The 26,473-nt window shown below is 41.0% G+C and overlaps 2 long non-coding RNA genes across 3 annotated transcripts in view; both read left to right on the plus strand.

The window, feature by feature from the left end:
* Positions 1-15,650, plus strand: part of LOC125690730 (uncharacterized) — a 39,978-nt gene extending 24,328 nt beyond the window's left edge. For both annotated transcript variants that reach the window (XR_007375760.1, XR_007375761.1), the window contains exon 3: positions 15,445-15,650. This is a non-coding gene — a long non-coding RNA (uncharacterized LOC125690730). The remainder of the gene's footprint in view (positions 1-15,444) is intronic.
* A 1,082-nt stretch (positions 15,651-16,732) lies between these two features.
* LOC125690728 (uncharacterized) lies at positions 16,733-22,565 on the plus strand. Its single transcript, XR_007375758.1, has 3 exons — positions 16,733-16,799; positions 20,787-20,878; positions 22,434-22,565. It is a non-coding gene; the product is annotated as an uncharacterized LOC125690728 (long non-coding RNA).
* The last annotated feature ends 3,908 nt before the right edge of the window (positions 22,566-26,473 follow it).

Below are 26,473 nucleotides of genomic sequence, written 5' to 3' on the forward strand. Positions count from 1 at the left end.
GAACAGCCTGTTCCACCTACCTTGTAACATCTCCGTGCACCACACACTGAGCATTTTTTATCTATGGCAGGCTTGGCAGCCAGAAAAGGGATTCCCAGTACCTGATGTGTGGTTTATGGAAAGAAGGATTTCATGATCAATTTTACTACACATTAAGGGCAAAACAAAACAAAACAAAAACCAAAAACCGCCTAAGTGTGTTTTATATATACATCTAGAAGAAATCCTTGGTATTTCTGAAGTTGTTTCTAAGCCACCTTGTTTCAATTTAAGATTTTTCAATAAAATAAACCTCCTTAAAAGCTGCATGTCGTTACATTTTGACTTAAAATTAAAGGAACATTGTAACTCTTTTATTTTGCTAATATTCCAAAAATAAACATTTTTACTTATAAAGCTTTTAGGAAAATTCATTCCTGTTTACAGTCGCAGCACATGCATGTGCTGGTTCCAATTCTGTCAGCCAAGCAGCTGTCCTGCCATTAACGCTCTTTAGCAGCTGTGTTCTTTCTGCTACCTGGGGACCTGTTAAGAAGCGTTTACAGAGTTTCATGCAGACAGGTGTCCTGCAAAAGCAATGCCGCCTGCAAAGGAATGCAATAAGGGCCACTGCTCTTCCAACACCCTCAGATATTTTGAGCATTTTATTTCACTAATAAAAGAGAAAAGCAAATTATTAAGGTGCTCCACCTTCCTACTGCTCAGATAGTTTAAATAAGGAAGTTATGCCCTTGAAAAAAATGTTCACTTGCACAGTAAAATTCCAGCCTCACTTTGTGGCTACAGTGTATTCTGAAATGAGCTAGAAGGGTGCTAAGGGATGCAGCATAGCTATTCCTATGAGAGAGCTCCCTAGCACAACTGCGATGCTTTTTTCACATACACAAGCTGTAAGGAGAGGCACCACAGAATAGTCACTCCCAGATCTGGGGAGACAAACTGTCTTCTTGTTTGCTAAAGGAGTACATCTTTTTTTCTGCTGTATCTTAATACCATCTTTTTTTCTTTCTTTCATTTTTTCTTTTTAATTTAAACTTACATTAAAATTGATTAAATTGCAGAACTGGGCATGACAGCAGTCTTGAGAAGAACAGTTTGGATTATATCTGAACAGTAACTGTGAATTTTGGTGCTCACAAATGTATCAGGCTTCATCAAATGTTCGAATGTGTAACATTTCCAGGAGCAGTGTAAAAGGAGGCTACTAGCTAACATTTCAATCCATGAATGACCAAAATTAGGCACTTGGAGCACCTCAAAAGTGCTCCAAGTGCAATGCAGAAATAAGCGTGTTTCCTTGCAGCAGCTTGATCCTATGTTCTTAGCATGCTTTCTCAGTGATGCTGGGAAATGGAGCCATGGGTTGTTTTTTTGGTTTGCTTCTGTGCTACTCTAAACTTGTAAGAGACTGGTGAAGTCTGCAAGGGACATAATAAATTGCGGGTTGCAAGGCTTTTGTTATGCTCAAGTGCACCATGAGTTGCAGGTTTTGTGGATCGTGGGTGTCAGTGTGATTATCTGGCAGAGGGTGCCTAGTACAGAAAAATTAAGAGAAAGCTTTTGGACCGGATTTGTTTTCCTGCAGATGAATAAAAAACATTGTCTTCTGTCCGAGATAAGAATCAAAATAGCTTAGGTTGGAGGAGACCTTAAAGACGATGTAGTACCAACTCCCTACAGTGTGTGAGGTTGCCACCCACCAGATCAGGTTGCCCAGGGTCCTATCCAATCTGTCTCTGAATGCCTCCAGGGATGGGGCACCCATGGCTTTTTGGGCAAAGAATTACTCTCTGTGGAAGAGAGGAGCTCAACCACTGGCCCATGTGTGGCCCAAGTGCCTTGTGGAATACCTTGGACAATGAAGGGCTCTCCTAATTTAAGGGTGACTTGGTGTACCTGCTGAGCATTAGGATAAATACACATTTATTGCCAGCACCTTTCTGTAGAGCTGAATGTAGAGTATATTGAGGGCATGTCTACATCACTGACCTGGAGGAACCTGTGCAAGCTCCAAGCCTGCCAGTAAAACTGCTCAACAAAATAAAACACTGACTCAGACCCTGGATGGGATGCAGTCAGGCCGTATTAGGCTTTCTCTTTGGAGTCTTCAGTACTGCTTCATAGAACACTGGAATGGGACACGAGGTTTTGGGTCAAAGTCTGTGCCTGGGACATGAAGTAGGATAACATACCCAAGTCTGCTGAAAGAAGCCTCCAGTTTCTAATCTGATGGACAAAAGAAGTAGAAACTTGGGTTAGGATTAGGGTTAGGGTTAGGGTGAATGATGACATTCACCCACCTGATGGACAAAAGAAGTAGAAACTTGGTTTTCTCTATCTAGTCTGTCTTTTCCTTCAAATGCATGACAAAAAATCTTACCTGGTATGTCTAATTGTCTAGCCCTCTTTGCTAGGAAAACAGTATTAAAAAAAAAAAAAAAAAAGAAAAAGGAAAGAAAAGAAATAAGAAACTAGAGTTGAAAGGCAAATTTGGCAATCAGCCAGACATGGGAATTCTTTTCTTATCTGAGTAAGGCCTCATGATCACAGAACTGTTGGTAAGGTGAGCCTCCAGATTTCAGATCTCCGCTCAGATTTCACTGCCAAAATCCTAAGCTTTATGCTGTGATTCAAAAAGTAGTACTGCGTTTGTGCTGTATAACGTTAGCATGCCCAGCTTTCTGTCTGATAATAGGACACCTCTGAGGAGTCCCCCTCTGCTTGTCAGAGTCTGTCCTGTTTCCACCAACTTTACACATTTTTCAGCTGTCTACAGTTATGTCCCTTTCCCATGCAGCTCCTTAGCGTATCTGGAGTTGGCACAAAGCAAATCCAAACTGCTCCCTACAGATGGTGGCTACTCCAAATAGAACACAAACTCAGGGAGAAAGGCAAAAATCACCTTTTCACTTGCCTACTGAGGCAACTGCACCTGGAAGCAAGGATATGTGCTGGTGTCCCATGGTACCTCTTCTTTATTTTTAGCTTTCAGGGTTAAAAACTTTTAATTAAAGAAAAAGAAACAAAAGTGGCCAATGTTACTTTCACAGAGATGACCAAAAGGGATTTAAGCAGTAAAGGAAACAGAGTTGAAAGATTATCTTCAACTTCTTTCCGATTGAAACAATTCATTTCATATATATGTACTGCCACAATGCATCAACTTTATTTTACCTTCCTTCCAACCTCTATAAACATGTCCTTAAAAAAACGCTGTGAATTAATATTTGAGGAATTTACTCTCACTGTGATATTGAGGAAATTTTTTTTTGAATAGCAGTAGTAGAACTTGCTTCAAAACAAAGCTTTGCATTATTAGATAAAAGAGAATTTAATTGGAAAATATGCTTAATGTATAAATGATCCGCTACTTTAAGGTTATTTGCTCTGTCTTCCAGTGGGATTTGTTGTATAAAACCATGGTTTGTATCTAACAGTTGTTCTGAGGGAAGTCTCTCATTGAAATAGTTTGAAAAAATCTGTGGAATACGATGGATACCAAAGACTGTTATTTGTTACCCACGATATACTCAAGTGAACTGTAAAATCTTCTGCTGAGGAAGATCCCTTTCTGATACTCAGTTCCTTTCTTTGGAAGGTGTACTGTGTTTTCAAAGCATGGTGGAAGAAACAAAAAAGATGAATTAAGAAACCAAACCAAACACCCAGTCAAAGGTGTGACAAAAATTGGCAGTGTCATTCTGCAAAGAGAAAATTGCTACCACTAAAATTGCATGAAAGAGGGCTTTGAGACCAGGAATGAAGCTGCAGGAAAGAAAGTTTCATATACGCATGGCCTCAAAATAAATGAAGAGAAGTATGATTATGTATCTAGCCATTTAATTGCTTTAGCTTTTACAGATCTAAAAGATGGATTCTAATTTGATTGCTGTTACCAAGTCATGTAGCTTACTGAGAGCATGGGAATGCTGGCTGTGTTAACCTGAGAAAATGGCTCTGGGAAGGCAGCACGTGCAAGAGAACATTTAAGACTTAGGATCAAGGGAAGGACTAACAGGCTCCAAGACTTTCCCTTGGCTTTTGCCCTCCATCTTATGCTTCCCCCCCTATGCCTGTCTTCCCTTCCTTTCAAATCTGTTGCAGTGTTCCCAGGGAGATTTGGCTTCATGGGGAGGTTTATAGATTTTAACGTTGCTGCCTCCGGGTCTGTAGTCCAATTTCTTGCACTCTAAGTGGAGATCAACAAATCAATGTGGGTGAGAAAACATTTCAGCATGTTTCCAAATTGTGAAGAAGTGGCACACCTTTGCCTCTTTCCCCTTCCTCCCCGCAGCAATGCAGGTGTCTTTGGGAGGATGTTGCGCAGGCAAACAAATTTCTAAGCAGTAAGCAGCTTTGGGTGCCCTCGGCTGACACACTATCGGGTAATAAATTGCCAGGAAATAGAGTCAGAGCCCTGTTTTTAGAACAGCTTTGAGAGGCCTCAAACAGATAAATGCAGATAGCAAGCAAGCTTGGCCAGACCCAGTGCCCAGGCTGAGCTCAGTAAATCTGGAAGAAGAGCTGGGTCTGAGGGGGACTCTGCACCTCCAGCCCCACTCTCTTTTCTCCTCCTGTGTGTTCTGTTTTGCTCTGGGTTTTTTTTTTTTCTTCCCCTGGCAACAGCTCCTCAGTAGTTTTAGTCCACCAAAAGCAGCAGATGCTTTGCACACCTTGAAACAATTTCTTTCCCAGGCCATGCTATGGAACAAATCTGAGAAGCTTAGGTGATATAAGCACAGGGGAGCTGGGTTCCTCTGTGTTTCAGGGAGGACAGGGATTTAAACAAATCCCACTGACCTTAGCAAGAGGTGGTTAAATGTATGTTTTGGATTTGGGGCAAAGCAATGAAATGTGGAAGGGGAATGGAGTCCTAAGGAGCTGGGATTTAATTGTGAATTCTGAGCTGCTTAGTTTTCCTAATTAAAAAAGAAAGAAAGAAAAAAAAAAAGAAGTAACTTAAAACTCTGAGGCAAAAATATATATTCCTTTAAATTCCACTCATTTTGGAAACATCCAGGTTTAGGAAGGATGACTTATGCCCCAGGAATTCTGGGTGTCCAGGGAATGTATTAGACTCCCAGAGTCATCTAGAGTAGCCTAGAGGGCTTCACTCTTACAATGGGACAATTTTCTGCTGACTGAAGACTAGACCAACAATGGAACCTCAATTTTCCTGCATAAAGTTTGCATTTGAACCTGAACCTGCTTTCAGACAACACCCCTCCCACACCTGTAAGTGAAAGATGAGCACTTAAAGTAAGTTGAAGTAAAACAAATCTTTTTGCCTGTGTTATTACATACTGCTTCAACATGCAGTTACTGTTGACAAGAGAATAGGCATTCAGTGTAACCGAAAAATGTCCTAAAAATGATAAAACTGCCTATGGGACAAAAGGCATTGAACTGAGTAATGAAAATTCAAATCCAGAATACTTGAATATAAATTATCTGGATTAAACTAGGGGTGGTCTTATCTTGAACAGCCATCTTAGTGTCATATGCATATTTCAGGGCTGAAAAGTTCTATCAAGATGCTCATCTCAAAGTCACTCTAAGAGAAAATGTGGCATTAATGCAACACCAGGGCCTTGCCTTGCATGTGTACTGAAATAGTGGTTTTACAGTACTGTTGCACAGCTGCCTTTTCTGTGTCTTCATTGCAGACAATCTAGAAATCAATGTGCAAGGCCCTGCTTACCTGCTGGGCATTCCCCCAGAAGATGATAGGAGTTTCATGCTGGTGCTTTCCTAATTTTCTGGTTATCTGCCAGAGGAGTGTGATCAGACACGCTATTCAGAATGCGTATTGGGGCTTCTAAGCCTCATAAAACAATGCAGAGGTTAACCCAGGCAACCATCAGGCTGTAGCTGAAAATTGGCCTGCCTTCAGAGGATAAAAGAGCGGTGGGAGGGTCTCTTCAGGCAAACACAGCTAGTGAGTGAATTGTTAAAAAACCTTGATCTTCAAGACACAGAAGGAAGGAGCTTTCTGAACTTGGAGGAGATTGGTAAACTGGAGGTTGACAGCGAAACAGTAATGCCCCCCACATAGTAAGGATGAAGACTGTTGCATGGATGTGCTCCAGTTGGAGGAGAGCTTTGTTCTGAGGAGATGCTCTCGGGTCAGGTGAAGACAGCAGGATTCTTTCAAACCAGATAGGTAAGTCAGCTCCTCAGAGCTGGATTTCAAGTGAAACCCGGATCAGTTCATTATTCCGGGGTGGAACCAGGAATTTCCATGGCTTTGATCAAAATCACACAAAAGTAATGGCTGTGGAGATGGCTTGCTTTGAAGTTTTCAGTTTGAAATTTCAGATAATCCAAAATGCAAAGTGGAATATGCTGAAATTTGTTTCAAAATAAATAAAAGAGGAAACTATGAAGTCTCATGAGAAGTAAGGTATTTTTAAAATAGTGTTTCAAATTTGATAGAAAATGTGCGTCGCATTTCAGTTCATCTTCCTCTAAAAAGGTGGTAAGACTGTTAGAATGAAAAATGGTGATGTTTCCACCAAATAGGGGGTTGGCTTTTAAACACTGTGCTTTCTCTGCTTTTTTTCCCTCTCATTTTCACTTCATCAGAAATAATGAAATATGTACTTCCTTGTAGTCTGATAACATAATGGTGTGAGGAGAGATAATTTTCTCCATTTCCAACTTACAAAGATCTTGAAAAAGATAAATAAGCTCCCATTTTATTTCCAGAACCTTTCTTTGGGGAAATCTTTCAGCATTTCAAACATTCCTTCTACTAGAAAATTTGTTACAGAGAAAAATTGATTGTCATCACTAGTGAAATGAAACGTAAAATTACCTTGTACAAATACTGGTGATCAGAGAATGCAGTGCTTAGACAGGTTCTGTTCCATCTAAGGAAATTGATTACTGTAACTATGGTTGTTAAGGAGGCAAGAGAAATATTTTAATGGAACTCTAGATGTGGTATGTATGCATGTACACACCACTGTATCTATGCATAGATCCTACGTAGTGTGCATGTATGTATATACATGTACATATATACACGTGTGTGTGTGCACATGGGTTTGTGTTTTCTGGATTCCCTGGAATTTTTCTATCAAGGCACTGGCATTCAATTGCATCCTGTGAAAAAGTAGTTCATACTCAGCTGAAGAGATACTATTTTAATTATAACATTTTCTGTTTCGCACCACTTTTGTGTAGATGGACATTAATGTAACTTTCTTTTGCCAAGCTGAAGATAAACTGTTTGTCTTACAGTCTCATTCCAAAATAAAGAAATGACTTTAAGTGCCCTTCACCCCTAGAAGGAACAGTATGTGATGAAACAGAATATGCCTGCACTTATATTTAATTTTCCTGACAAATGGCTTTTGACCAATTGGTGGTTACTCTGCTTCGTTTCCATGTTCTATTTTTATGAGAGTTTTTTCTTTTTTTTTTTTAAAATACTGATCTTTCCACAAGCTGGTGACACGATGTCATCTCAAGAATAGAATTGGTCAGAACATGTTTGATGAAATATATTTTAACTGAAATACATGGCTGCTTGGATGTCAAAACATTTTGCAGAGAGCCTTGTGTTGATGAATGGGGAGTTTTCCCCATCCACCCTGGGATGAGGTCTCCAGTCATGTCTGATCTGAAAGCTTGATTGAAAACTTGGTCTCTCTAACCCAGAAATAAAAGTTTCAACACTCTTCCAGATGAAAAGCTTTTGTTTTCATTTCAAGATCATAGACAAATTGGAATACCTGCAGTTTGGGAATGAACATACTCCACTGTCACTCAGCCAGCTTGGATCAAGACCTCCTCTTCAACAAGCAGCTGTGCCAAATTTCCAAAAAAGGGTGCAGGAATACAGCCGCATTTTTTGTTCCTCAAAAATCACTTTCTCTGTAGCTGAAGCTTGAGCACCCTTTTTCTTTTTGTCTGAAACAGGCTAGGTAAGGGCCATTAGGGCAGGCCACAGATGCACACAGCCAGGCAGCGACTCGATGGATGGCTCTGGTTGGCTGCTGTAGTCCGGCTGGTTTCCCTCCAGTACCATTGTGGGCTACCCTGGGTTTTGGCAGAGCTGTGGCCTTCCCAGAATTCTTTTGAGGCAGCTGTAAAAATGTAAAACAACTATTTTTTACTTCAAATTCCTCCAAAAGGGTGACATGACTGAAACCCATAGCTGGTTGAACAAGATTAAGCTGTAATGTTAATTGTGCTGATTGAATTTTAATGATCTGTTTCTTGTTTCAAAAGATGATGTCACATTTTCAACCTGTGAGGCTGTGATTGGACATTAGCTAGATAATCTATAAATCTGAGCAACACCCCTAAATTAGACTTCGAATCTTGCAGTCTCTGTTGGAATTTGCTGGTCATGTTTCCATCCACTGAACCCTCTGGTCATTTCCCAACACACCTTGAACTCAGATTGAAATGTGAAATATCTCAAACAGTTTTCCTGTGGGTTCCTTGAAAGTACTAGACTTGTTCTGGATATTTTCTTTTTCTAAAACTTTGGCATTCTTTAAAATTGGGAATAAGTTTGAAAAGTGAGGTCCACTGTTAGCACTTAGGAGCAAAAATTCTGTTATTTGAAAAGTATAATTAAAAGCAGTAGTCACTGCCATCGCAGTAGTGAATGCCATCAAACCTTTCTTTCATATTCTCAGAAATAACTAAGATGAATTCCCCAAGAGATTGTATGATCTATCCATGATACCTGGAAATCAATATCTAAATACTATTTGAGGATCTGGGCCTTGGAGAATGAAGCATCTGCCTCTGCCTGAGAGGCTGTGGAAAGTTTTCAGACCACTTCTGAAAACAGGACTTGGGGTAATTGAACTGCTGTAGGAAAGCAGGATGTAAACTCCTGTGAGTGAGAAAGGTACATCCTCAGGTACATCCTCAGGTATCCTGTGTGAACGATTTCACAGTGGTAGCTGTAAAATTGAGTCTGGCAAGATGCATGGTTTTTATTTAGTTTAAAGCACCCAACACACATGCTCCACAGATGGTAGGCAGAAACCAGAGAGGAGCTTTAAAGGGATGTCACCAAGATGACTCAGTCCATTAAGAGGAAATACCCAATTCTACCTTCTCAGAGTAGGAATTTATCATTGTGCCTAACTGTTACAGTGGGTGGTCTCTGTATTACTAATATGCCATAGCTGTTAGAAAGGTATTCCCATTCCTCATAATTCTGTAGTGTTTACTTACCCTTGCTGTGACTCTGCTATTGACTCTGCGGTTGTAATTATAGCTAATAATTCAGTAATCCTGATGATATATTACAACAAATTGACCAATCATTACGTAGAAAATTGTATAGTGGCAATCACTTCCTAGCGTTACGAATGTTAGACAATGTTAATTAGAGATGACGAATACCTTATCCAGCCTCCAGGGTGCAGGGGATGTTGACTGTGAAATACTAACATTTCTATTAGTTTATATGATCTTTATGTAATGGCAGTTTTAATAGCTAATAGTTCAAATAAAGGGATCTCCTTTTACAGGAAAATACTGTATTGTGGCACATGGAGGAACACAGTTTGAGCTGCCATCAGCTTTACCTGAAGTCAGTGGCATTGTGGATTGTCAAAATCAGTTGTGTAAGGAGGACAGGCAGTGTTTGTAGATGTGCCTTGCTCCTCTACGGCACTAAGCTGGAATCTTCTAGTATTCAGACAGTATTTTAAAATCCAAAATATGTCTGTGGCAATTAGAGGCATTAGCCCAAAGAAGAACTGTGAACATGAACTGAAGAAGAAAGTTGCCTCCCCTTTACTCCATTCCCAAGAATTATTCTTTTTTTATTTTGATGAAATGGGTAGCAAGTGCAACATTGCATTTTTCATAATACTAGTGAGCCACAATGTGTGAAGCCATTAGTGTCCACGAGCAAAATGTAAGGGATATGTAGACTACAAAATAAGGGGAAAAAATGGTGTTTTCTGTGCACAACGTATATATATATGAGAATTTCAAAGTACATCTATGTTTGCTTTAGAAAATTTGCATTTGTCCACAAATGTAAATCAGAGTTTGCTACAAACAATGATCAGTGGATACCTGCCTGTTGTGGGGAGGGCTGCCATTCATATTATTTCCATAAGTACCCCTAACACAAGCACCAGCATCACTGTTTTCCTTTTGAATTTCTTTCCTGTATATAGGAAAAAATACAAAAAAAAACCCGAACTAAAACAACAGCCCTTTCTGTCATGGCTACAAGGCAGCTGAAGAGATGCATTCAATTATATCCAAACATGACTGTGTTATAATGTGTTAAAAAGATAAAATGGGTTAGGCTAGGCACCTTCTCCCATATCTTTCTTATCTGCTTGTTTTATAAGGTTTGGGACAGGAGCCTTGTTTAAACACAAGTTAGTGTTATACCCTAACTTTAAATATGAACCTGTAGGCAGCAGTATAACATAAGTGTTAATACAATAACTGACTGCTGACCTTAGCTGAACCCTAGATTCATGCTTATTCTTCAGTACAAATATAGCCACTCAGGAGTGATCCTTTGCCTGGATAAAATGCTTCCATTCAAAAGTAATGACAGTGTTTAAATTAATTAAGTTGTAACTGAAGTTTTTCCACGATGGTATCTTAGAATAATAACCTACCAGTGTTACCCACAGCCTAATAAAAATCAGGCTTTGTGGTTTTAGGTGATATACAAACATTTCTGTAGACTTGAGGTAAAAAAACAAAATAAAAAATGTAGCGTTTCTAAGGGTGTTGAGAACCTCAGTTTCACCTTCTGAAATTACTTCACCTCATTGGATCAGATTTTTGAAGGTGTTTATGCATTACTCCTTTCAACAGTAGTAAAGGGTAAACGATAAAGAGAGATGCAAATTACAGGTAATGATTTTAATAGGCCTCAGGTGCCCGGCTGTGTGTCTGCAGCTATTTGCACTTTTGCTCCCTTGCTTTTAAAACTCGGAAATAGAAGCAAAAAAAGCCTAAGCATGAACAGAGAAATGTGAGCTGAAATATCTTTAAAAAGCAATTTTCAAAGGCACATTGTTACACTGGGTTGTAAACAAGGTGCCTGGGAGTTTTTTTTTGTATGAGGTTAGTTGCAGAATTAACTTGAAATGTCCTCCCCAGGCATCTGTCTGTGTACTTAGCTGGCGTTGTTCAGAAAACCAGTGAGCTCAGCACTCCACACCTGTAGTTAGGGTCCTAAGTCACTGTTGAAAAGACTGTATTTAGAGTTGCTCTGAAGTACCTATACTGTACCTGCTAAATGAATGCAAAAAGGAATGGAGCTGTTAAAAGCAAATATAGCTAAGGAGGGCTTTTCATGTTAAAAGAAATGGTGTGCCATGTGTAGCGCCCTCGGATGTTAGAAGCTCTTCTCTCTGTAGCAGTGCTGTGAAGTCAGCATTAGGGAGAAGGAAAGCTTTTAAAGGCTTCAACTTGCTTTGAGCTTTCATTCATAGAAATGCTTTTTACCTGGTGTCTTATATAAAATAATTAAGTGTCACTTGTGCTGAAAGGACATGTTGGCTCTTGATCTCATTGCTCACAGGCAGATTTTCTATCTCAGGAGATAAGAAAGAATCCATCAAATCACAGCATTTTAAAGAACGAGGCAGAGAGATCTCCCTCCTTCCTCTCTCCCCTCTTCAGCCACAGGAGTTTCTGAAAGTGCTGTGTTGCTCGTCCTCTCAGCTCCCTAGCATTGTCCTGCAGCTCGGGCCCCACTTTGCAATAGAGATGTGATGGGTTGAGGTGAGATTTAGTTAAGCTGTTGGAATCAGGAAGAAGGCTTGGACATTGATATGGTACAGATATACTACATGGATTTTGGACTCTATCTGAGCCAAGCCTGTGTTAATTTTGAGGTCAGTTTGAGATCAAAAGCACAGAGACCGTTTGAAACTTTATCTGAATCAGACTGACAGATCGTTTAAGGTAAACGTTAAGTAAGATCACTTCAATTACTCAAATTAGTCAATCTTAGTAACTGGGATTGGGCATTCAGGTGAAGGTCTGATGTGTTAGATTAGACTAGTGAGTGGAATAAATCAACTCACTTATTTCTCAATAGTGTGGATAAGCACCTTGACAAGCCAGTTTCTCCATATCTGGATCACAGAGGTAGCTAAAACTTGGGCTGGCAAGTTCAGGGCTGTTGTCTCCAACATCCAAAGGGCTCAGAGTCAGGAAGTGAGTTTCAACCCATCATCAGTGTGGACACAAAGCAATTCTCACCTTTTGCAGGGGTACTACCTCTGCAAATAGATGTAAGCCATTAGATTAAAAAAAGACAGTGTAACACTCTTCCAGACAGCTGAGAGACTACAGGAGAGGTTCACTGTAATAAAATATAGTAATTAAAAATGTTTTAACTGAACCAACAGTATAGTTAGGTGCCAGCTGAAATGCTGACAAAATCAACTCATTTAAAGATGCACCTGTGTAAGAGGAAGTTCATCTGCAGTAGTTTGCTTTAGGAGATAGGTAGTTCTGATACCAGTTTATATGTAGAAAATTTTGCAGGTATTTTTTTCTAGCAGAGCAAATTTTTTGCTTGGTTATGACTGTTTTTTGCTTGCACTTCCCATGGTTTCAAATTCAGGTTCAGTAGCAGGAATTCAGAACTGGAGAGGCAGTGCCAAATTTCTGATCTCTGCTTTCTGATGCCTGCTTCAAACAGCATGCTTTGGTACAGCTCTGCCTTTCTTCCCAGCTGTAAAACAACAAGCACAGCTTTTGTCCATCTTCAAATTGAGTTGAAACCTCTGACTGACTACAGACCTGAAAACAAGTTCTTCTTTTCCACCTCTTTTTAGGCTGCTTAGGACCTGTACCTCTTATGCAAGTCTTTCCTTTTGGTTATTTCTTCTCCTTGGTGTAAGAGGAAAGTATGAAGAAAGCTACTTAAGAAAAAAAAATGGGGTTAACAACAAAAAATTTTCCTCCAAATTACAGATTTTCAGCTCAAAAACTCAAACCCGTTTTTCAGATTGCAATGGGCATAGGTCTCTCATCTTTCCTTGTTATGTGTACAGCTCCTGGTCTTGCAGAGAGAAAGAGGTATTTTAGAAGAGAAAGTGGGCACAGATCAGAAAGTTTTGTCATACCACTGTGTGGAAGTATGTCAGCCTTGAGCAGAGCCTGCTGTTGCCGGAGCCCCGAGCCCTGTACCCAAATGGGGGCTTAGGGCAAGGTGTCAGATTCATTTTCACTCCCAAGCTCAGGAGGGATCTGAATTCAGATGAAAGGTTGAGGCCCCAACCCACCAAGACACCTCATTTGTAAAAGAAGCCAGAGGAATCAATAGCGTGTAATATACAACAGAGCAGTAATAGTGGAACTTTATTGGGGGATTCAGTTGTAGCTTGAAATTGATTTCTTTACATTCTGCTTATTAAATATTTATAGTGCTATGGTATAGGACTGGTGCAAGCCAAGCAATGTGCAATAGGTCCCAGCTTAGCAAACAAGTCTGTATGTAATGTTGCTGCACGTTTATTTTGGGTGCCCATGGTATTACAAGCTCCTGTGGTTCACATGTCCTTGCCCATCTTTCCACACATATTTCACAAATTCACAAGACATAGTTGTTCACAACACCAGAAAATGGTTGTTTAAAGAAAAAGGCAAATTATTTTGTAAATAGAAGCAACAGCGGTTGTGACTGGAAGGAGATCGGTATTGAAAATCATTCTGAGAGGCTTATTATGCTTCCCCTAAAACTATCTACAAAATTTCCACCCTTTCCTGCCTCAAGCCTGAAAAAATTCTCCCTTTTTTTTCCTTTTGGTATCCTGACACATTCTCTAAGGAAAATGCTACTATGGAACAGTGCTTAAGATCCAAAGAGAAAAGTTCTTATCTATTCCCTCAAGCTACAGCTTTTACCTGCTTAACACCTGTAGTTTGATTGATAAGGCTTTACAAGATGTGATAAAGAACTTAATGCCATTAATAATATTCACACACTGGTAATCTTTGCTCAGAGTTCAGCCCTTGGCAATAGCAGTTTCTATTTTCTGCTGCAAGCTAATTGATTGGGGCATGCAAACTTTGTACGTGCAGTTCCAGCACAAATATGACCACACACTCATTTCATGATTAGATCTGTATGAAAATCAGGAGGAAGTGCCTCCAGTCACTTTATGTTATGACATGGTTGTGGACAAACATATCAGTGGGACAGTGTGGGAGAGCAGCTCAGAGATTTGTTGCATGAACTTGGCATGAAAATTTCTTACCTGTTTTGCATGAGACACTTCTCTGACGTGATCTGTTGTTGTGTGGTGAGATACTCCAGTGCTTTGCACACCAACTTTCAAGAACATTTGGGGTATGTCAAACACCGTGCTGATAGCACAACACTGTAATTCATTCTGCAGTGTTCTTAGTTCACACTTGCACTTCTGGTGCAGAAGGAATGCCACACTGGTATGCAGAGTGTGGTTCTTCCCTGTTCTTCCTTCTTGTGCAGTTTCTGCTTATTGTCACAAAGCAAGTGCGGGCTGCTCTGTAGTGGTGTAAATAAGTTTTCCCAGATGCCAAACATCAGAGAATAAAACCATATCAATATCTCCTGGGACTGTGCAGCCCTACCAGCAGCCTGGAGATATTTAGAAAAGGAAATTTCTGCTCAGTGGGTCTGAAGGAGAGGAGAGGGCTAGAAGAGATCCAGGAGCTAGGGGTAATCACTTGGACTGGACTGCTGGTGTTTAAGGACAGCCTTTCCAGATGAGTCTTACAGAACTTTATTCCTAGCATCATATAGAGAAAAGCAGTGAAGTTATGATGGCCAGGTGCTCCAAGCTTGCCAGGCTTTTCTCTGTTCTGACCTCATTTCAAGCCAGCACTGCTGTCTGTGCCTCCATAACATGAAAGCCTTAGGAAAGGCCTCTCAGCCACAGGGGATCTCCACAGAAGGCCACCCCACTCTGATCAGCTCCCAGGTAAATCAATGAAAAAAAGTGACCTCCAGCTCTGGGTTTTGCCAACTGACTGGAGCTCCATCTGGGGAAGCAGACAGAGGTCTCTCTCACATCACTCCTTTCTGCTTTAGTGAGGCACTTAGAGGGATGCTCTCTGTAAAGCTCTCCCTGGCCACAAGTTCTGCAGGGGAGTGTGTTTTAATTCTTATGGTGATATTTTTAAACAGTAATATCAGCAGTCTTAGTAAGAGACAGAAAATGCTGCCAGAAATACCTGCTCAAGAAGCAACTGTATTATAAGCCCCTAGACAGGATAGTTATGTTTTTATTTTTTCACTTCCATTGCAGAGAGTTGCTAATTAAAGATGTCATGTAGACCCACACAGGAAGGAAAGAATTTCACAAAATATCCTGTTTCCCACCCAAAAGGATGGGAATAGAGTGGGGGGAGAGAGGATGAATCAAAGGATGAGCACAAGAATATAAAGTTAAAACTGCAATAGTGACAATAAGGGTTTGTTCTTTTCCACAGGAGCCTGTCCCAAGAAAGGATTCCTAGTGGGATATTTCCTGTTCACATTGCTGTCTTTCTCATGAGAATCCACTCTTAAACACCATGCCTCCCTGTAGGCTCTGACAGATGGTGGCATCCTACTGGACTCTGACTGAGGAAAGCAAGAAAGAGCTAACTCCATGAGACAGTACTGGTGGTGCAGAGTGTGAGGAGTAACCCACAGCCAACACTCACAAGAACTGCAGCAAGGGTAAAGATTACTAATGTAACAGCTTGTGGCACTCCAGATAAAAGTAACATAAAAACAATTCAAGAGCTCTTTTCCATTTTCGTTAATGCATATTACCTCATATCCATGGAGTCCTGATTCTTTGAAGAGGATTCTTGAGAAGTGTTAAGCACATCTGATGTTATCAAGAAGGTTTGCGAACAGTCAAGAGATATTTGATACTCTGTACAAGTTGCCCTTGGAATAACTCTTCTGCCAGTGGTGCTATGAATCTAAAATCCTAATCTTATCCATTTCAGATGAAGAACACCTCTGTGAGAGGGTTTGAGAAAGCAATTCTTGCTAAGCAGATATTGTAGGATCTGTTCCTGTTATGTAGTGGCACACTGCACCTATGTACTGGTACTGTGCATGTCATGTGAAGCAATAGGAAGTAAAAGGGAGTTTGAGGTACATTGAATCCTGCCGTTAATAAATCACACACTGCAGGCTTGGAAACCTCTGCCTTTAACATGGCTTCTCTTGTAGATGCTAAAAGAGAATTATTCAGACAAGTCTTGACCTTGTGAAAACATCCAAGTTTTTTAAATTGTTAGGTATAAACAGCAGCTTTGGTAAAAGAAAGATAAAGAATCTCTTCCTTTCACTATCCTCTCACTGATTAAAACAAACTTGTTCACTAAGTGTCTCACTCCAAGTTTCAAAAATTAGGCAGAGAGACACCTAGATGAAAGGTAACCTAGGTGAAAGAAAGGTGATTATGGAAAGGCCTAAAGAGACTGGGACATAAAACAAATACAGAAAGCATAAGGCAGACATAAAATAAAAATGGATAGGTCTGAGGTTGTTGATAATTTTTCATGGAAAAAAAAAATCTACAAAATCTAAGACAGACTTCCCTTACTGCTTCTATGCTTTGTGGCCATACTGACAAGATTCAGACGCTCTTGTATTCAAGTATTTTCAGTTTCCCACTCAGAAAATGATTTTTTTTTTTTTTTTTTTAACGTTCTTACAGATCAATTGTTACTTTTAATTGAAATCATTGTTTATAACATTCAGTAGTTTTATCACCAGGAACACCTGTGTGAGAACTGAAGGTGATAAGGAAAATTTCAATACATCACTCCTTCCTATTGTCAAGGTATGTGCAGGTATAGAAGTCACTATCTGTCTCCTATTTAGGTAAGATAAAGGGATCATAAAATGGGGTGTGTTCTACCCATGGTCAGTATGTAAAATCCCACCTGAAGTGATAAATACTTGGAAACTGTAAATCAAATGTGAAAACCAGGTCTGAAATATGTTCACTTGAGGATTTTATCATGCATTTGTGTTCCAGATACATTCTCTCTCTCTCTTTTTTTTTTTACCTTTCCCATAGAATTTGCTAATGGCTGTGCCACTGTGACATATTCATCTATATCTCAATCTTGGGAATTGTATTTGGGCAGCTCCTTGCAAGAACCAATTCCAAATTGGTTCTTGCAAGGGTTTATGGCTGAATAAAAGTGTATTGAGAATTCTAAATCTCATAGAGTATTTTAAGCCACACACATCCTGAAGGACTGTTAGCATTGAGGTGACATCTTAGTTACTCCACTGCAAATATATTGGCCTTTTGAAAAATACTCTTGTTTTTGAAAGTATTCTGTGCTAAGGGTGATTCAGCCAAGAAGGATAGACTTTATGGGCAGCACTGACCTGCGAATCAGCACACCAGTCAGAAATTTTCATAGATGTTCCTTTCCCTCACAGGTAAAAAGCACCTAAATAGCACTGAACTTAGTAATCTTGACACTTTTGTTTTTTGTCAGCACTGAATGTGTGTTGCCATCTACTTTTTTTTTTTTTTTTTTTTTTACCAGAAAATTTTAAACTAGTTGTACCCTTGGAATATCACTGTGATAATACCAGGTGGATTTGCTCCTCTCAATCTAGTGGAGCTGGGTGCCTGTAGTATATCATAGAATCACCAAGGTTGGAAAAGACCTCTAAGATCATCCATCCACCCATCACCAGTATTTCCTACTAAACCATGTCCCTCTGTACAACATCTAAATATTTCCTGAATACCTGTAGGATTGGTGAATCCACCACCTCCCTGGGCAGCCCATTCCAGTGCCTGACCACTCTTTTGGAGAATTTTGTCCATAATGTCCAACCTGAATCTCCCCTGGCACAACTTGAGGCCATTCCCTCTAGTCTTACTGCCAGTTACATGAGAGAAGAAGCCAACCCTCAGCTCACTACAACCTCCCTTCAGGTAGTTAGAGAGAGCAGTAACATCTCCTCTGAGCTTCCTCTTCTAAATCACTAAATAACTAAATAATCCCAGTTCTCTCAGCTGCTTCTCATAAGGCTTGTGATCCTTCATGCAAACAACTGAAAAGCATTATGTCCATAGCAACACTGTTGTCTTACTCAAGACTTTCTCCAAAGTCTCTTTTAGCCCTGCACACAAGACAAGAGTTTTCAATGGCATAATGCAGGCCTTCTGGCATGCTAGCCTATTTAGATAGCTCTATTCATCTGGGCTCTGGAGGTCTTGCCAGTCTTGTTTTGCATCGATCGAGATTTCTCACTGTAATTATGCTTCTCAACAGAGAAGTCATCTTTCCTGAAACAAAGGACAATCAGGAGACTTCTTCCTCGTTCAGAAATCCTGACTCTGCTTCATTGATCGGCCCCATGTTGGTGCCACCCTGTTGCACTGCTTCTTTTAGGATTTCTCTCAGAGTTCTGTTATCAATGTGAGACACAGTTTTCTGATACCAAAGCAGAGGAGTCCACTTGGGTGATCTCAGTTCTCCTTAAGCATGTCAGACAGCCTCTGTTGTTTGCATCTGTTTTGCTATATGGAGCTTAACTGTTGCTTTCACTGAACTGAGAAGAGTGTAGTTGGCAAACTCATTGGCTTAATGAGGTCTGCAAACTGTCTTTGAGTCCAAGACTCCCATGATGGCAATTGCTTGCACTTTTCCACACAGCAGTCTTTATTCAGAGTAAAATTTTCAAAAGTGGTTAAGTGAAGGTCAATAAGACCTAGCTATTAAAATATATAAAGAAATAAAATCTGGACCCATAATTAACAGATGTTTGTGGTCCTGCAATAAGTGAAACTATTTTAACAGCACTTTGGTAGAAACCAAATGCTAAAGTAACCATTTGGTTAAAAAGCTGCTTAAGTGTGTAGCCTGATGGGAAGGACTCCCTCCCTGAAAAAAAGCAAACCCTGGGCTCAAAGAAAATTTAATTACACAGACAAAATGAAACAGCCCCACATGGAGGGCAGCTTGGAACTGCTTCCACCCCCAGTTCTGTATCTTGAGGGAGTCTAATGCCATAATGGGATGGAAAGTACAATAAATAGCAGGGTGGAAAGTCTTTGGCTACACCAAATGAGAACAAGCTCAAATGCAGCAGATGCAAAAATGAAGGAAAATGCAGCAGATGCAAAAATGAAGGAAGAATGCTGCTTACCTTTGGAAGGCCTCAGGTAGGCAGGGATCTCCAGCAAGATGCCCTTGCCTCCACTGCCAACCCTTAGATGAGGGCTGGGAAGGGGAGCATTCTGGCTCTACCCCTTCCAGTCACTCAGGCACATTACATGTACCTGAGCTCCCCTGGGTTGGCTCTGCCTTCCTACCAAGTGCTCAATCACTGTTTCAGGCTGTGATTTACCATATCTGCTACAGGGAGCATCTTGTCTACAGCAGGGTAATCTGCTCCTTGGAGTCAACAGTTCAGGCTCTGGCAGCTTACCCTGCCCTATGCATCACTTCCATGGAGGAGAGTTGGACAACTGACAGGTAGCAGGCTGGTTGTTCCCCTTAACCTAAGAGATGGTGAGTGGCATCCCCAGAGAGGAGAGAGTGACTTCAGGCACCCCAGGAAGCCAAAGGATTTATCTTTTGTATCCAGGCTACTGAGCAAATAGGGGACAGAATATCACATCTTGCTTTGTGAAATCTAGCCTTTTAATTTCCTTTGCTTTCACTACACTTGTCCAAAGATGAAGTGTTTCATTTTGGGGGTCAGAAGGAGGTCTTCAAAGCAAAATGACATGTTCTCATTTTTCATTTCATGTAAGAAATGGGGGGGGGGGGGGGGGGGGGGGGAATTATTTCAGTTTAATCCAAGCCTCCAAAATGTTTCCCAGTTGGCAGTCATACTGAAAATAAATGCAATAATTCATGTAGCCGAATACACTTTGCACTCAGTAGCAATGAGTTACAAAAATACCTATATTTCATTTTAAGGCATTCGTTTACACAGTGAAGTAGTGAGACTAAGCATGGGAATATATGTTTCAGATTCAGTGCCTGGATTTGTGAGTACATATGATGGACATGGATGATAGAAAATGAGTACAAATTCCACTTCATTTGTGTTCCTTCTCTTATATAAGCTTGTGCTCTTTATCTGATTGTTAGTTACTTTAATAATAGTAACCCCATGTGGGATGGAATGAAAGCTTTCCACAATGAACCTCAGCTCTGCTGACCTGACTAGCACTGATCCAAGCATGAGGCTGCTTTCTACGACAGGCTGAGGAGGCGCGGTGTAAAATGAGAGAAGTATCTGTCCCTGGGTTGAGTAAATGAAATAGAATTTAAGGCAACAAAAACCATGAGACTAACTGGATATCTCATTTATCCTTCTAAATGTAAATGAAAATCACATGTTAAATATTCTTAATAAAACAACTGGCACCTTTAGTTATTTTAAGCTTGGACTCTGCCAAATGCAAATACAATAAATAATTTTAGAGAGAGAACTGAGTAGACTAGTCCAAAATCTGTTTTTGAACTTTTTTTTACAGAGATGCCAACGCTGTTTGATCAGCATGGGAGAGCAATTTGTTGACTCACGAACTTAGCTCTCTCTGATTACTGCTTACATAGCACTTTGGAAAGGTTGGCCAAATACCTTTAAGTCAAGTACCTTGTTATTATGAACATGAGTGCCAATAACAAAGAAAAAATAGTCTGCATGTCACTGAATAATAAATCACGAAGGCAAATAAACTACTTTTCTAAGAAATGCTCTATTTACATTTTGTCACATGACATGGCTTTTGCTTATGCTTGTGGATGTGATAACACTTAAAAGAATATTTCCCTTTCAGTGCAGCATCTTGGCATCAATCATCTTAGTGCAACTACACATTCTGGGATCTGTTTGCAATCAGGCAAATGAAGCAACAAGGGAGACTTAGCGGTAAGAATAATTTTTAGTTTAAGTGATGAAGCTCTATAGGTAAACATAACCGGCCTTGTTCAGCAGTCATAAACTACCTCTCTCACACGAGACTTTGGCATAATTACTCATGCAGAACAGGTATTCATCCTCCTTAAGCACCACATGAATGAGGCCATGGTAAAGTTATGCAAAAGGAATATGTATCCAATCTGATAAGGAGTCCCTAATAATTGCTGGTATTTTCCATAATATTAGTTTAGGGCTTGAGCCACAAAAAAGGTTTAGGCATGTAAGCTCTGCCTAACTGCCTCTGTAGGTATCTGCAGCCAAAATTTATATCCTCAAAACCCCTGTTCAGCTACTGCCTAACCCTGGAGGCGTCTGAAGTCTGCAAGTGCCTACGTTCTTGCCAGGAAAATTCCTGAGGTGCCCAGAGGTCTGCTCCTGGGCATGCCTGGAACTGCCTCTGTTTTTTCTTTCTTCTTTTCTGCCTTATTTTTGTGAGTTTTTTTTTCTTCCATTCCTGTGCTAAGTAAGTTGAAACCCATCTCATGTTTAACCCTTGATGGCGTCCGTGACTGGGAGCTCTGACAAACCACCTTTGAGAAGCCCTGATTGTCTCTTGGCCATAAAAATAAATAGCAAAGCTGGAGGAAGTAGTGGCTTAGCCTCAGTCGACCCTTCCATGGTGGCAGGAGACCCAGCTTCACATCCTCCCTCTGACAGAGAGGGGGATAGATAGCTGTATTGCTGTGGGCCAAGCAGAAAGCAAGGATGGTTAGCTAGCCTAGTGCAGCATAAGGACTCCTTGGCCTTGCAAAGGCTGATGCTTTGCTGTGCAGTGTAGAACTACATCTCTCAGCTGGAAGAGGGGCAGCCCTGGAGGTCTGTTCATTGCCTGCTGCCTGAGTGGCTCTGCCCAGGGAATGGCCTGGGGTGCTGGGCAAGGTTGCAATGCCAGCACGGAGAGCTTGGGTGCCTCCCCTCTCCTCCAGCCTGGCAATCAGAGCGTTTGGCAGGAGACTTGGGCAACCCAACCAACATGATCACTCTGAGCTGCCAAAAGGGGAGGCCTGGCTCACTCACCCCACACCCTTCAGTCACGAGGTCCTTTCCTCTCTTCAGGCAGTTCTGGCACACACTGGCCTCTGCCATGTCAGTTCAATTTACTACAGATACCAAAGGCTTTTTTTTTTTTTGTCACCCTTGGCAGGCATAACCTTGTGTAGATTTAGGGAGTTGTGTCATCCTGTGAAAGGATCCAGCAATCCCCACAGCTGGCTCAGAGGAGGCAGCATGAGCAGCCATGGTCTCTTGCCAGCTTGAGTGAGGGCTACTTTTAGACGTCAGCCCCTTTCTCTTGGGGCACAACCTCTTATGGGCTGGGCAGAGAATTGTGCTCCAATGCGCCACCAGAAGTCGTTCTGTTGCAAGTGAGAAAACATTTAAGTGATCTTATTTTTGCTGCATCAATCCATTTTTCTTCTTTCCCTATTTTTTTTTTTATTTTCTATTTTGCAGAAACAGTTCAATTTCTGACCTAGTAAAATCAGCTTTTGGTTACTGTGTGCAGGAGCTGATGTTCATGAGAAGGGGCTAATGTCTCTCCACACCAAAAGAAAACAGGCCAACAGGAGACAGCTATTCATTGCCAGCAGTGGGAAGAGGGAAAAAACACACAATAACTCCTGCCATCTTTTCAACTGTCTTCAGGTGAGTAGAATGAAAGTGGGTGGGTGCTGTAATTATGCTTCAAGTAACACGAAGCACATAAATGTGATGGAGACATTCTCCCCTTCTTGCTTTTTGCTTTGTTGTGTGAAGCCCAGGAGATAATGTGAATGCTAAATGTAGTAAGCAAGAGACCCAGAAGAATGAAAATGAGTTAAAGGGTTAGGGTATCAGTATGTCTAGGAGAGAGAAAGAAGACCCTATTTCCAGCTGCTCCCTGGGTTTAACATCCTATTGCTTTGCAGCAAGTGGCTACCTCCAGTTTCTCTAGGTAAGGTAGTCAGAACACCTCTTGGAATATTTCTGTCCTTCCCATTGGACTTGATCTAGCCTGGTCAGGTGTAGCTGGGGACCAGCAGTTAGTGCTCCCAGACTGAGTTCAAGTGCCTTGCTGACGGAGACATGGAGCTGAGATCTGCTTTCCTGTAAGAACCTGGATTCTTCAGAGGCCCTTTGACAGGTAGAGAGTTTCAAATCTGTTACTGATCCATCTTTTATCTCAGTGGAAAAACAGTAGATTTTTTTTTTTCCTGTGGCTGAAATGTGCTCTTATGTTCCTGCCTATATAGACTCTTCAGTTCTTGGATGTATTCTTGACTGTGGTTACAGTGGTAGCAGTAAGAGTTGAATCCATATATTTCCAGCAGATATAGACTCATTCCAGTATCATGTATGTAGCAGAGCTGATATTTGGGCAAACAATTGGAGCAATCAGTTGGCACAACTAGTGAGGTATAAATTAGATGGCAAGCGTAAGTAAGGCAGGACTTGCACCTCACATCTGCCAGTGACTTCTTTGTGTAATGCCAGTTTGGGAGCATGAACCTCTATTTAACCTCAAAAAGAAATACTTCAGTCTTTTGACTCTTCAGTTGTGCCCCCCTCTGCCAAGATTACAAATCAGAACAAGCATGTGGTAATTAAGAATGTGCTGTGGCATTTTTTTTTCTCTAAGGGCCGGACTTAATGTATGGAGGAAGTTCATTTCCCTTTTGTCTTCAGACCTCACAAAGCAAATAGATAATGAAAGAGGCTGTCCTGATGATAGTCCTGCTGGGGATCCCCAGCTCAGCCCCTGGGTGAACACTGGGCCTGTGCTGCACATCATTTGTGTGCCAGATGAACCCTCGTGAATGTGTTATTGACATATTTCTAGCCTTGTCCCCTTGCTGCCCTCTGACATGGGGCTCCCTGGGTGTACCCTGTCCTTAGCACATTGCTTAGCATGCTTGGGACAGTCCATGGACACCCATCTGGGCCTGTCATGGCCACGCTTTGAGTGATAGTGCCCGTCAGTGAGGGACCTCTGCCTCATGCTCACCCTTGGCTGTTATCTCCCTACCTCTTTAGGGAGCAGACAAACACAGATAAAGATTTTTTTCAGATTAGTACTATGTATTTAATTGCTGTCAGACAGAGCTCCTCAATGCCAAGCTTCTGCCAGAACAAATTTTACAGTGCAATTAAAAGGCACATTTTGCTGTTTCAGAATACTTCTATCATAAAGTACACACAGATTCTAAATTTGAGAAGGTCTTGTTTGGGAGAGATTGTCGTTGACGTATTGTGGAAGTTTCTTTGTGTAAATCACCCTTTCAATAACAAGATTTTCTTCTTGATGGAGAGTCATTAATCCTTGCTTACAAATACAGCCCACATACTCAGTTAAGTATTCAGAGCTACTTTCTATGGTGGTCACCGTAAGGGCAATGACTTTGCTGGCACTGGTTAGCATGTAGATTCATAGAGCATAACTCACAGAAGAGTTATTTTGCATAGGTTTTCCATAGCCACCTGTTTGCTGAGTGGCATTCAGTAAATAACACGATAAGTCTAGGCCTCAGCTACACATAAATAAATATCATATCTTAATAGATGTGCTACAAAATTAGCAGGATAATGCATCTATCCCCTTTTCTGTTTCATGTACCCTTACCTTAAGATCAGTGCTCACTGTATGTCTGCCACTTGATAAGCACCTGTGAAGGCAGAGCCCTCGTCCATGGTGGGGCTTCCTTGTAGCATGATGAAGGGTCATTAACAAGCAGCATACTATACCCAGTGAGAAAACAGAGAAGTGCTTCACTGCTTAAGTGTGCTTCTTTTATATTCCACAGGATAATGGGCTTTAAGTGTCTGAGGTGCTTTGCTTTTCCCATATCTCACCTGACTTAAAGCATATTGTAAACCATGTTTTTTTATCAACCAAAGAACTACCTTTAGGTTAGATAAGCAGTGTTGTCAGTTTTCACGTCTTACAACCATTTGATTTTGAGACATGTGTTGTAGAAGGGCTCTGGTGTTGCTGCTCTCCCACCCCCTCCCCGCTCAGCTGCTTGATCTGTGAGAAAATGCGTCTTCCTGGTAGTGCCATATTAGAAAGGAGGGGTGAGTATTTCCTGTCTAGTAGAGCTATCATCAAGTTTCAGTCCAAATAAAGCTGAAAGGGTCTGCAGATTGGGAGGCTTTTTTGGTGAGACTTGCTCTGTACATTTGTTTTTATAGTACTATAGTTGCCAATCAAAGAAGCAAGAAAGTCAGTGCTTAATCCAATGCAGACTAAACAGCAAGGGGACTGGTTATGGGAATTTGCTTACAAAGAGATTTCCTGTTCTGTTTGGAGGTCAGTCCCAGTAAAAATAAGATAATGGAGGGATTTACTTGGTTCTTTAACACACAAGTGTGGAAGTGATAATCTCAGCACAGTGTGTAAAGAACACAGGCAGGAACTATGCAGTGCCTATAGCAAAAGGCTTTTTCTCTGTTACTTTGTGGGAGGAAAAGAGAATCTCACTTCAAACAGAAACATCAGAACCTTCATTTTTTGATTGGTTGTCTTAGTTCTCAGGCCATAATGAGGATGCAGATCCTTTGAAGGCAAATTATAGCAGATTGTTCTTTTGCAATCTCGTTGGCAAACTTGTCTCCTAGTGATGAGCTAATTTGTTAGTATGTTTTACAAACTTATTTGCATTCAGTTGCACTGAATTTCCATGTTAATAAGGGAGTAATCACTCAAACAACAACAAAAAAAATCCAATCTCTAGGCATAATTTTAGGGATTATCTATAACATCTAATTACTTCATCTGATGCAATTACACTCTTCCAAATGGGTAGAAGAGTGCATATATGTCATGCACATTGCCTTGGGGAACTCCAGGATATGTTTTATGTAACTGCATCAGTGTATTATGATAGATGGTTGGAATAAAGCTGAGGTCAAGAGTCACAAGAGTAGGATCCTCCTGAGCAGCAGTGGTCAGCTCACAAAGAAGCACAGCCTGGGAATGTTATCCATGGGGCAGCAAGAGATTGCTTGTTCCATTGTGTTACATGGAAGTAGAGCTGCAGCAGTGTACTCTTCAAAGGGAATTGCAAATGAATGACACTTTTCCTCCTGCTTCAAAATAGAAGTGTTGCAGGAATAACCTGTAGATTCTTCAACCCTGAAGGTGTTCAAGGCCAGGCTGGATGGGACCCTGGGCAGCCTGGTCTGGTATTAAATGTGGAAGTTGGTGGCCCTGCCTGTGGTGGGGGGGGTTAGAGATTCATGATGCTTGAGGCCCCTTCTAACCATTCTGTTATTCTTTGATTCTTTGAATAGCCAAGAATGGTAAGATTACCATAATTGTCTTAGCTTTGTCATATCCTCTCCTTAGCCAATGACGACTGAATGCAAGTGAACTGGGGCACTGCGAGGGAATATTGCTAATGAGCCATACAGTTGTTTTGCTTATTAGTCATCCATATGCCTTCCCATTCCTCCTGAGGAAGAGAGGGAGATTCACTTTCACACTGCCCATTGCAAAGTTCGACCATGCAAGATAGGGGCATAGAAACAGCCATGGCAAGAGCTGCAGTAAAGGGCTGGAGAAAGTTG

The sequence above is a fragment of the Lagopus muta genome, chromosome 3 (assembly GCF_023343835.1).
Source record: "Lagopus muta isolate bLagMut1 chromosome 3, bLagMut1 primary, whole genome shotgun sequence".
Lineage (NCBI taxonomy): Eukaryota > Metazoa > Chordata > Aves > Galliformes > Phasianidae > Lagopus > Lagopus muta.